Source organism: Protopterus annectens, chromosome 6.part0, assembly GCF_019279795.1.
Source record: "Protopterus annectens isolate FY-2018-M chromosome 6.part0, PAN1.0, whole genome shotgun sequence".
In the NCBI taxonomy this organism is placed as follows: Eukaryota; Metazoa; Chordata; order Ceratodontiformes; family Protopteridae; genus Protopterus; species Protopterus annectens.
The window spans coordinates 1,290,824,793-1,290,838,862 of NC_056737.1; positions in this window are offsets into that span (position 1 = coordinate 1,290,824,793).

The following is a 14,070-nucleotide window of genomic DNA, read 5'->3' on the forward strand; positions in this document are numbered from 1 at the left end:
TATATGTCATATATACTCTGACATACATATAAACAGACTAATGCAACTGTGAAACAGTTATATTAATACAAAAGTCTGGAAAGGTTTACATATGTTGCTGTCCAGGCCGAGGCCTTCAAGTAGTACAATAGTAAAGACAGACTGGGCCACAGGATAACAATCAATCAACAGTAAATAATGCAGATGTATAGTCCAGCAGCCTCTATCTACACTCTGTATACAATCCCTAGGGGGTAAGGACCTCAGTTGACACAATGTATCTGTTACATAACAAGGCATAACTGACACCATCACAATCACACTGACAAACAGAACAGTCTGTATGGCAGGAGGCAGTAGGCTTGCATTTACCCAAGGTGCATTGTATGGTAATGTACATTAAGGCAGCTTACCCCTGATACCCCCACATATTGTAACAGCCTAGGTTAGTTATAGTGCACCCCCCCACACACAGACTAACATACAGGGCTATATACCACTGTTATATACACTGGCCTCTGGAGTGCATAAGGGCACACATGTATTGCGTAGATGAAGGCCGCACATATACGGACATCCCACAATATGTGTAGGGGCCACAATAGCAATGGACTAATGGCAGGAATGGCAGCATGACATACTCACAGCCCACTACATAACAACCCCTGACAGCATGTCATATGGACAAAGCCTGGTGTGTAGGTGGAGGACAGAGGCTGGAGCACAGGCCCATATGTGAAATACTGTTGTCATACACTAAGCAAGTCACTGGTGTTACAGGATAGGCTGCAACATACCCTTAGTCAGGCATATGAAGTTAGAAACACAAATGGATGTAGCCATGTACTGATAGCACTCAACACACACACTGCCAGTGATATATCTGATACAAGATCTGTGTGGTGGACAGACAAAACATAACAGGCACACCTCTGGCCATCAAGTGGATAGGCTGACAATTGAGAGCTATGCAGACAGACTGCATTCCATGTTAAACTAGTATGTACACACAAACCCTGTAACACCAGTGCTATACAATGCATACAACAACACTACTCACACTCTGTCTGTATTTCTGGAACCTCATACAAATATGTATCTGGCCTGAGTGTGCAAGTTCTCTTGTAAGAGGTATTGCTACCTGCTGTCTGTAACACTGCTGCCCACACACAGGGAGGATGTCCACCATACAGGATAGGTAAAGGGACCACACCCACATGATGTAGGGATTTATATCATGTGCATCACCTACAAAAGCCATGCTGCAGTCTATTCAAAGCACTCAATCCATATACTGGAGAGAGACCAAGATAGAGAGAGAGAGAGAGAGAGAGAGTGAAAGGCACCAAAAAAAAAAAAAAAAAAAACAACAGAAAAGAAAAAACATCCATCCAGCAAACTATCCAGGAGAGACATCATTCCCACAACAGGTATGTGAAGTATATATGCATCTAATTGACTGTAGTACTTGGTCCATAATAATGGGATAGATGATGTGGAATGATTTATATGTGCCATCAGGTGTTGTTGTAATGATGTTCAGCTGAACAACTGATAAGGACAATAGAGTCTGTCCCTGTGGGTAGTGGGCCATATCCGTCAACTGTGCAGAACAGCACTGACTGATAAGATGTAAGCCATCATAGTGTGTGTTGTGTAATGGGAAGCATGTATATTACTGTGGCCAATACTGGTGGTGGAAGTAATGCCATAATGATGGATAGGTGGGTTCCACAGCCCAGCACTTGCAGGATACTTAGGGTAACCTGTATTGTAGCATGCTGGAATGCCATAGGTGTGTAATAGGGTTACCTGCAATCTGGCCGTACATATACCCCCTAATTTTAGGCTGTGTCCATATGTGGCACTTGTCTGTGTTGTAGCATGGCAGAACAGTGCAGCTGTTTAGGAAGGTGTTGTGGGATTGTGGACCTGATATCTGAATGTACCCCATATAAATGCATGAATATGTATGCAAATGTGTACATATATATATATATATATATATATATATATATATGTATATGTGTACATATATATATATATATATATATATATATATATATATATATATATATATATATATATATGTCCATATATATATATATATATATATATATATATATATATATATATATATATATATATGTATAAACACATATATACATCATATATATCTACACATATATAGATATACACCTATATGCACATGTCTACATATATGCAAACACACACACAAACATATATATATATATATATATGTAAATACATGTCCCCTATATTACCACCACAGTGCTGCATGCTATGTGCGAGGGAACAACACACATAGCAATGCACACAGATATCTACAGCTGTCAGTGTGTGCAACATGGATGGGTATGTCACATGGAAACCCTTTGCTGGGACCACATTGCCCTTGTCTGTGAAGTATGGAATGGGAATATGGGGAAGTATGGCAGGTATAGCTGTGGTGGTGGTCAGGGTTGGTAGATATAAAGGACAGCCTACAGGAGTGGTATGTGACACATGCGGTGGGTAAACACCCTGGATGGTGTGTGTGGTCTGTGATGTGGAAGCTCCATGGGCCCCAATATGGACACAATGGGAACAAGCCTCCCACCCACTGCTACTCACAACAGCAGTCCACGTCCCAAAGGTGCCTAACCTGGAGGCTGAACAGGAGGAGCATGTGGACCCTGCAAATGTGTACTGGGTGCCTCAAGGTAATGCAGCATATCCCACATGTGTCTGCGGAGCCCGCTAGGGAACAGACCCCGGACCTGACCTCAGGGGACAAGACCATGTCTGTGTATGCCCCCCCTGGGGGTTCAACATCTCCTGAGTTGATTCCACCTGAAGGTATTGCTGGACCAGGACATGAGGAGGCCCCAGGGTAGGTCCCACATGTGATGTGGCCTGGTAACATGAGCAGATGTGTTTGGAGAAGTGGTTCTGCTGGCCAATAGTCCATAAACATGCTGTTGTGTCACTGTTACAGAATATATGTGGGTAGTAATAGTCTACACAATCCTGAAACATGTCCAACAGCATGCATAGATATCCCCAATAACACAGAGTTCAGATGTGCAGCAATCACATATCAAGCATACCACAGGCATATATGGAACCATAGTGGCCCTGACAATATCATGCAGGTGAATAGTCTGTAACAGGCCAGCAATGATGGTATCCAAACAGGGAACATGGCTACAAACACATCACACAAAGTGTGGTACAATACAATATCTGTCCCACTGGTAGGTAAGCCATAGCTATACCTATTGAGTTGTGTGTACAGTTTGTTGTCACTGATATGGGGGGGTGACAGTTATGTGTATTAAGAACTGTGGTAACCTCGCTGTATGACTTGCCCACACCTGTTTCCATCTTTATGTCTTTCAGGCAAGATGTCACATGGAAGGCTCCTGGCTTACTCAGCTGCTGAGAATGACATTGTGGTAAACCACCTAATCCAGCACTACACTGTCTTGTTTGGCCAGGCTGCCAATGAGCAGCCGGAGTGGACCACCCTGTGGAACGACCAAGTCCACAGGGTCAATGATGTCACACTGCACAACCGCAGTTATGAGCAGGTCTGGCATCATTGTTCTGACCTGCTTTGCAATGCCTGTCACTGTGCCGCTGCAGTCCGGGGGGTCACCTCGCAATGGGGGGGGCCATGCCATCCATCCGCCTGACACATGTTGAGTAGCTCCTAGCCAGCCTTATGGCACCTGCCCATCTACATAGCCAACAACTGCCGGACACCATTGTGGAGGTGGGTGCTACCCACACATCTGCTGAGGAGTGTGCAGGTAAGGCTACAGGGCACATCAGTAGACCATTGTTGCGTATGCATCCACATCTGTACAGGTAGATCATGCATATCTGACATGTCATAGATATAGTTTGTTGCTGCATAGTAGTGATAAACAGATGTGCATACATGGTAGTATTGTGGACATGTATTGTTGATGTATTGTAATGCTGCACCCACCCTGTAGCAATGTCAGAGGCATAGCCACTAACTTTGCATCTCTCACCCTCTTATGTAGGTCCTTCCAGTATACCACAAAGGCAGCAGCCTGTAGCTGGTGAGTATGGTTTATGTTGATGCTTGCCAATACATCAAGCATGTAATGGATATGGTATATTCCATGCACACATCTAACACACCTACCCAGAATGCATGCTGTACATGTGCACGTATGGTTGCTGTTAAATACACAGCATCACGGTGGTGACCATGATGTGGTATTGGAAGGGTATGTCAAACACCTGCAAGATAACTAACATTCTTTCATTGGGAATGTGTCCACAGAGAGTAGCATAATGGTGGGAGACATGGCCTGCAGTAGGGACATGTTTGAAACATCACTCGTATACAGTGCAACACTGGTGTATATACAAGTAGTGCAATGGCAACTGTTGCAGAGTTACATTATGGCATAGCATATTACTGTGGTCCACATTATCAACTGGGACTAGGCCGTAACATGTGGTGTTAAGTGTATGGGACACTGCAAACAGACACACATGTGTAGGCCTTACTTGTCAAGCATCTGCAAAAAGGCTGAAGGTGAGGGGGGATGTCAGCATGACACATCAGTGCACTGCAGCAGGGATCCTAAGGATGCTAAGAATGGCTGTATCTGCACACAGTCAGGTTTAGGAACTGTGGAAGACGTAGCCCTACCCTCACAGCAATAGTGACAGCAGTGTGTGAACACCAAGGGATGTGCACATGAGTAGACCTTGCAATCATGCAGATTATGGGGACATGTGTAGGGCAGACTGAACATACACTGGCAAATGCAGATGGCCCATGCTAGTATACACTTGCCAGGAGTAGTGACTGCTGTAGTACACATAACAATAGGTGCAACAAACCGTCATGATAAGGGTGTGCAAACATATGCACACACGGAGTGTATGCATCGCAGTCAGCATCTGCACACCTAACACATTCCGTAAACACTGCTTGTGAATGTATAGGACATATGTCATATATCAGGCTCATGTACTGTTAATATATGGAGTGATGTGGTCCCATGGCAGATCAAGGAAGAGTGCATCATATCAATAAGGGTGTGTACACTCCCCATAGCCATGGTATGCTCTGACGGTTGTCAGTGTAATAGTATTGGATTGGTCATACATGGTCCGCTGATGTTGAGAGCTGTAAACCAGACATCAGGCATTCACAAATGACATCTGTCCACATATCATCCCAGGTATGTGTTGCTGAAAAACATAGGGGCTGTGAGCATTAAACCTGACATAACTGACACAGTACTACACATTAAGCAATGTGTTGTACACCTGTGAGGTATGGTGCACAGTACATGGCAGGGTGCAGAACAGGTGCACAGCAATACTGTCTACATGGGGGCAGTGATATCCAAGGGAAGGGGCATCACCTAGTAACACAGCACATGCATCACACACATGTATACTGTTGCTAGAATGGATTGACTATAGCTGCACTGCATGCTGTTGTGTACCATATGTTATGCATGTTGACAGATGGGTAATAGGAGGACTGTGTGTACTATCATTGTGCAACCTCACCTGTGTGTGTGTGTGTGTGTGTGTGTGTGTGTGTGTGTGTGTGTGTGTGTGTATCTCGGTAGGTGGTTAGTTTGTCTGCAGGGTCACTCCGGTGAAGTGGAGGGAGGTTGATGCATGTAGGATGCGTGTGTGCATGTGTGTGTGTTTGTGTGGGTGTCCATGTATGCACATGTGTGACTGTGAGGTTGTTCATACAGCAGTACTTCCCTTTGGGATCGTACAGTACATGGACATGGACTGACACATGACACACCAGGAATACTTGTCATGTATGTAATCACAGGACAGCTGATAGTATAATAAGGTCTGTAGGATGGAACAGGCATTGGGAGGGAAGGTAGATACCAGGTATACCCTTAATATCGCATTCATCATAGAGGTGACTGACAATCCACATATGCAGCACTACAGATGCATTGGGGAATTACTAGAAAACACCAGAGAGTGTATCCATATATTACAGTTGTCACATGATAGGCTGATTGAGCAACATATCTGGCATGTACTCAGCAATACATACACATAACACTCCAGTGCGTGATATTATGGAGTGAACATAGCCCCTCACATATAGGGGCCATGCTCATAATGCCCAGACATACACAGGGTAAACACTGAATGACAGCAGTGAGGCCATGTAAAACCATTCCATTCAGGTCTGGGAGGTACTGGAGTAACAGTTTTTGTGTTGTGATCACTTGTCTAGGCATTTAGAGGAATGATTGGCATTAATGAGTGTATGTTACCAAGTGTGATGCAGGATGGAGAACACATGGGAATATACGTGGGACTGTCTGTAAAGTCACAGACAGGTAGGTATTAAGGTGGTGTGTGTGTGTGTGTGTGTGTGTGTGTGTGTGTGTGTGTGTGTGTGTGTGTGTGTGTGTGTGTGTGTATATGTGTGTACTGTTATGCAATGCTGTACAGGTTTTACAGTGCGTTCACTGTTTTCCCCCACAGGTGGCAAGGTGGGTCAGGGTCCCTTCTGCATGCAATCTGATGTTGGTGTCCATACAGATGCCGAATATGATGATAGTACTGTTAAGGCACAGGTGGGGTTGTCAGGGGTGAATCAGTGCAATCATTTGACATCCCCCTTTTAGCCACCCCAACCCTGCACACAGTTTCAGTGCCTATACATACCCCATCACCAGAGACCATAGCAGAGGGACAGCTTGCGTTTGGTGGCAGTGCACAGGAGAGTGTGGTAACCATGCCTTCTGTGACATAGCCAGATGTCTGGCAGGGTATCACATAGGCAGATGTCCCAGCGTGCTCGTGGTAGGGCCACTGGTCATCATGCCCCTGGCAGACACTCCACAACTGGTACCACCAGGCGCATGTTTCAGGCTGTCATGGTGGCACAAGCACTATGGAACATTACACCAGACAGAGCCTGAGGCTGCAGAGGGCTGCTCTCACATCTGCAAGCGACTACTTCCGTGAACTGTCTGGTGCCATCCATGCTTATACCGAGCTCATGGATAGAAAGTCTGGTGAGATGATGGCCCTCATCGACCGTGGAATGTCCGTGCTTGAACGTGTGGTGGGAGTGCAGTGACAGCTACGTTGATGTAGGCCAGCAACGCCAACAGCTGGCAGTCAACGTGGATATGCTGGGACACCAAGGGGCTCCCTTAGTGGCAGTACCAGCCCTGGCACTGTGAGGGGGTGCTGTCCACATCACACCACAGCAGGCCATGAGCACGTGGTCCTGGCCAGTCCCAGGAGGGACCTGGTTCCAGCAGACATCTGTCATCATTAGGGGACAGCAGCACATCGAGGCTTGTACCTGGATGTGCCCATGGAAACCCTGGCAGGCACAGTCCATGTGTCCATGGTGGGAGGCAGTGAACTACACATCCTGCCAGGTATGGTCTGCAGCTGTCTATAAGTAGGGTAGCCACATTGCAAAACTGTGTGCATGCATACCCACACGCTATACGAACACACCTAGGGCAACCCCATACCTACGCACACCACATCACCACACCCAGTTCACCTCATTACACCCCTCAACCACACACATGGTGTCAAATGTATGGTCCACCCTGAGCCTCTGGCAAACCAACAACAGACCCTGTGCATATGATGATACCTGTGCCACATCCCTGTCATCCATAACATCAATGCAGGGACAGGCTAATATGGCTCTGATGCACATGGTGACTGTACTGCAGTGTACCAAAGTACTGCAGTGTAACATGTCAGGAGTAAGGTTTAATGCATGCATGTCAGGTAGTGTAGCCATCCAGCAATGTTGCATTGTAGCTGTTAGTAGCACTGGTTGATTGTGGTCTCCATAATGTTATCCATTTGTGTTGTAGGTGTACATGTGTCAGCACGAGGATGGTCTGTAGTCATATTCCACAATGGGGTATGGCACTGTGGTGACACCATGGCTGTGACATATCTGGGGTACAGTTGAACACATGTCACATGTTTGCATAACAGTTATTGCCTGCGCCACATGGACAGGTGACCCACTGGAACATGTATAATCTGCAATCTGATGTATACCCATCCACATGCATGCACATTCTTACTTGGCAACACTGAGACTAGACCCCTACCTAGGTATGTAGTGCTACTGAAGTGTGTTGCTTTCATTTCACACACCACACAGCATTTAGGGTGAGGTGTGCTCCAGGTTACATGTTACATGCAAAAATTCCCCAGACATGTACAGTATGCTAATGGGGGATGTAATGGGTGTATATGGACAATACATAGTGTGACATACCTTCATATACACATTAACAGACACATAACAGGCAGACACATGTCCGAGAGACCTGGGCCTATCGCTGCTAACTAACTTGACCATGTGTCCAATGTGTTAAAGGTAGGCTGCACACAGCACATGCATAACTGGGCTAGATTGTGGTTTCAGTTACCTGTATGGTTGATGGTGACAATGGTAACCATAAAGTGGTATATGGGACATATACCGGGTGTACCTTGGTGTAATGACACTGTACACAGCACCCACATCCCCCAGTGGATATTGTTCTCCCTGAAACCTATGATGACACTCTGACATACCCACCATCACACATTGCCCATGACTGTGATACAACCTATTGTATATCCCAACAGTGGTACTACAGGGATATGCATCTAATGCACATGTCACAGGCATAGTAGAGTGTTGCATTGTCATGCCTCACCTATGGGCAACAACAACACTATCTGTACTACTGTGTGGCAATGGGTAGTATAATAGGAGTATGTGGCTTCCGAATGCTGTACCCTACAGATATACGGACATGCACACATACACACACTTGCCAGAACTCAATGGGTATCCCATGCGTAATGACCCTTTTGTGCAACACTGTTGTGCTAGTACTGCAAGGCTCATGCAGCCAGTATGGAGAGGAGTGTAACAGGGTACATGTAATGTCCCATACAGTAACAGCCACAACTGACTATGGCAATGGGTGTTACGGTGGTTGTGAAGGCCCTCATGGAACTCCCAAGTACAGATGTGCTAACACACAGACACTGCTATACTCAGTAATACACACGTACACATGTGTCAGTACTGGGGTGCATCGCTGCAGGTAGTCATAGGTGTGTACCTAGCTATTGTCCATGGAGAGATGGGTTGTGTAGGGAATGTGTGTACAGTGGTATCCTGCCACTTGCCATGTGGCAGCAGGCAATCTACTGACAGACACCACTGTGGTGACCCTCAGGTTGAGAGTGACATACATCAGCCAATCCTCTGGGTGCCTCCTGCACATGGCCACTGAGGTGATCAAGTTTACATGTATGCAACATGTATTACAATACATGGTTATTGTCTATGATGAAGACCTGTACCCAAGCATGTTCTCTTGATTGTGGTAGTGTAGTGGAGGTACCCGTGGCATGTGCTGCATACAGGGTGTTGTCTCCTATATGTGCCAGTTCTTACACACCTGGGCAGACATGTAAGTGTCAATCAAGCATAGGTTGCCTGTACATATCCCAGCTGGATACCTGCCATCTGCACAGCTGTACAGGGACTGACAGTCATCAGCTTGACAAGTAGCTATGCAGTAGGATGAATGTGTTGACAGATAGATGCTTGACAACAATATGTATGCCATATCTACATGTTGGAAGCCCTCACTAGCATGTACTGTACAGACAGTAGTCTACAGTTACATTCCACATGTCGGATCATTATCCAGTAAGGGATATATATACTGTGACACAGCTCACACACCAGGGATACAACAGGGAGGCCTCAGAGTCCAGCTATGCTTGCAGGTGTGCCTGTTGTCAGTACTACATTTAGCACTCTACTCTTGCCTGGGACAGCACTGTCAGCAGTAGTACCGCCATGACACACTACATGCCAGTGTGACAGCACATACCCTATGCTACTACCTCTGTATGTAATACATTCACATGGATAACAGTGCTGTACAGGCCTCATATACATCTGTGTACCAGACATGACACTCACACCCCTTGCTACTGTAATGACAGCATATATGAGCATGTATTGTACATGGCATTGCATGCACTTATTAGAGATGTCATTACCATGCTATGTTATCAGACTGGGTGGTGTGAACCGGTTACCTGGACTAAGCCATGCTTAGCAGTTATCAACATTGTTCCAATATAACAGCTAAGCTGATTTGCGCACTGGTAAGCAAAGTCTACACTGTGTAAGTGCCTGTACATTTACCCGTAGCTTAGCAGCGCTTACCATTGCGCAAACACACTTACAGCTGCTCAAAACTGCCTTAACCACTCTGTATCCAACGGCCCTTGTTCTGCCCAGCAACAAAATGAACCTCCATTCCAGGACTTGAACCCAGGACCCTGTACACTATAGTCACAACACTTAACCACTACGCCATGACCACTGCTAAAGCAGCTGTTGTTTTTCCAATATATCTGTCAATACACATACTGATTAGTATTGAACAGTTGCCTTTACTTCCACAATTGTGTAGTACTTGTTATTAATATGACTGTTGCATCACATATGTTGTTTTATCATAATGTACACATATCAGATACATACGGTGAGATACATCTGGGAGTGTATACACAACCGTGAGGTTTACACATGACAGGAATATGGATACATACATATAATATGTTGATATATGTCTACATGTACATACACATGTATATTCATACATATATCTGTATACACATCTGTATCGTGCATCATATATATGGCCATGTGTAGATCTCTTCATATATATATATATATATATATATATATATATATATATATATATATATATATAGCTATGGGTTCTTATTACATGATCAAACTTCAAAAAGTTCGAACCCTATATGGTTGAAACCATATAGTCAAACTTGCAGAAGTATGAACACGGAAAAAGAAAAAGAACACATACAACAGTAAACTATAGTGCACTGTAGTGCGATCTCGGAGTTGGTATAGTTAAAGAGCAGAGGTTGTGGGGGTGCAGGGGGGCTTTCCCCCCTGCTTGTAACAGTTAGTTTACTGTTGCATGTTTTATTTATTTTTTCCGTGTTCGAAGTTTTGAAACTTCAAACAGATAAGTTAGATATTGTTATGTTCGAAGTTTCAAAACTTCGATTACGTAATAGGAACCCTATAGATATATGTATATATAGCTATATATGTATGCACATCCTATGTGTACAGTTATGCCTATTTATGTAGATATATATTTAGATATCTATAACTATATGTGCATACATATCTATTCGGATATACCTATTACTGTCAATATATATGTAGATATCCATAAATATATGTGCATATGTATCTCTAACTGTATATGTGTAGACATATATTGCTGTGTATATGTAGATATCTGAGTGTTTATACATATATATATATATATATATATATATATATATATATGTACATATACATATCCATCTATGTATATCGATATGTATATGTGTATATATCTATATAGATATATGAATAGTTATAAATACATATATGTTCAACATATGTCCAGAACATGGAGTGGAGTCCTACCTCAGCCACAATAGTTCCAATCTCTTAGTGCAATGGTATGTCAGGTATGTATTGCAGGTATATATGTAGACTATTGCTACTGCAATAGTGGTTGACCTAATGGACATGTTGTGTGTGGGAGCTTACATCTGCTTGTAACATGTGTGCCATTGGCTACTGACAGACATCCTAAAGACATCATAGTACAGTACCACTGCTAGCACAGTAATGATCCTGTGGACTACAACAGAGATATGGCCAATAAATGTGGACAGTCTGACACACTCTGGTCAGTCCAGAGGTATACACAGTACCCCTTAATGCAAAACATGTGGACCAAGCCTGACAATGTGGATGTTAACAGCCATGTAGATTGTTATATTATGTAAATACTGGTATACATTTGCCCCATAGGTCATGCATTCAGACACACCTGTCTGTCCTGACACATAATAACCACTGGTACAGAGGTGACATGGCCACATACTACTCACTAATTAGTGACATACATCTGTACAACATCTCACTGTTTTGTCAGAAATACATGACTGTTATGGTGGCCCGGCAGCAGTACATCTGGCAAGTATCTGGACATAACATCACACTGGGTAAGTACACTAAGCTGCTAGGCATGTAACAAAGCACTGTGCAGGCTACAGGCAGACTGCTACAAAACTGGCCTACATTTCTTATGGGGGAATACACATGTACCTGCCTCTATAGAAGGCTCTACAGGCATGTCACGGCACAGAGTAATAGACACCTGTGTGAAAGTGCATAACCACAACCAATGTGAACACAGCCACATATGGTAAGCTAGCTTAACATTACAGGATATGGACTATCTGATCAACACCATCCTCACATGCGCCACTCACACACTAACACTACATATATTGGGCCACTACATAGTGTGGTCCGATACCTGTCTGTGGTATGGGACATGTGTGTGTTTGGCCCTACAAACATGTAAGCCGATAGAGTAACATACACTGGAGCAGCATGTAACATCAGATAGAACAGGGCCAAGAACAATGACGTCTACCACAGTCCGTACACAGGCCAAGGTACATCTTCACAATGCACACACTGCCGACAATCACCATAAGTACACAGACCTCAGTACTGTACACACAACCACAGAATGCCCAGGTTATGTCCTCAAATATAACACCTACTATACATAACGTGTAGCAGTCTGATATCTTACTGGCTTGTTATCAGATATGATGTGAATAAATAATGGTGTACAGAACATATGCACCTCTTAATGCATGACATATGTACAAAGGTTGACAGAGTTGTGGCTGGAGGCACAAACACAGGGCCAATATTGACATGTTGCTGTGATAACCTCATACATTGACTGTTGTAACAGGGTTTGTTGTGACAGATGTCCTATGAGGGATATGAAGTCAGTAACTCTCATGGCTATCACCATGTACTGACTGCAATCCTCAGACTATGCTTCTGCAGTTCTCAGATAGGTGCTCTGTGAGTAACACAAGAAACGAAAGGCACCACACACTGCCCAAGCTGCATATGACCCTACAGATGGTGGTTTCCTCAAAAACATAGCACTGTCATAACAGGTATTAAAACATGTAGCCCAGTCATATCCCCATACACCCTGTTAAACCGACATTACTCCAAATGCAGAATAGCAAAACTTACATTCTGTAGTCATGTCAGGCACATCCCCCTCCTGTGTGTTGGTCTGTTTCCACAGTGTATGTTGTTAGAGGTAAATCCCCAATCCATCTGTGATGCTGTTTGCCAAACACCAGATCTAGGTCCTGCTCACAGTCAATGAAAAGGCCCAACACCAACATGATGTTCCTAGATATTGGAGTGTGTTTCCTTGCAATTGGCTATGGGGATGTTACCATAGCTGTTCCACATGCAATCAGCTAGAGGAGGGCTGCAATTCATGCAGAGGCCATCAGCTGATCATGAGCATCACTTACAAAACACATGTTGCTGCCTAAGCAAAGCAGGTGTAGTTCTCCACATCCACCAGAGAGGGAGTGTGAGAGGCACACAGAGACAAAGTCAGTCAGGGAGGGGGTGGGAGAGTAAAACTTAAGCATGTTTGTGTCATACATCTACCAATACAGGGTATCAAACCCCTGACTGCCTGTGTATTGTTATCACATGTCTATGCAGTTACTGCATGTGCCACATAGCTGACATGTTGAGGAACTGTCCAGACATATATGTGATGGTGAGTGACATCTGCAACAGTGATATGGTAGCAATACAGTAGGTGTAGTACACATGCCTGTCCACATGAACAGGTGTCAGTGTCAACACACCCACATTCTCTCAGGAACTCACACACATTGACACACTTGGCAGGGCCAGGAATACACCTCCTAACTAGTTAGTTTGCCACAATACAGTACTATGCAGGGTTATCCAGAGGTTATATGGGCAAGGGGTATGTGAAGGTGTCTGACACCAGACAGCATGCTTCAGTATGCCAGTGGGGGTTGTAGTGATTGTGAATGTGGCCGAAAGCATCATACACCACACACACAGATACA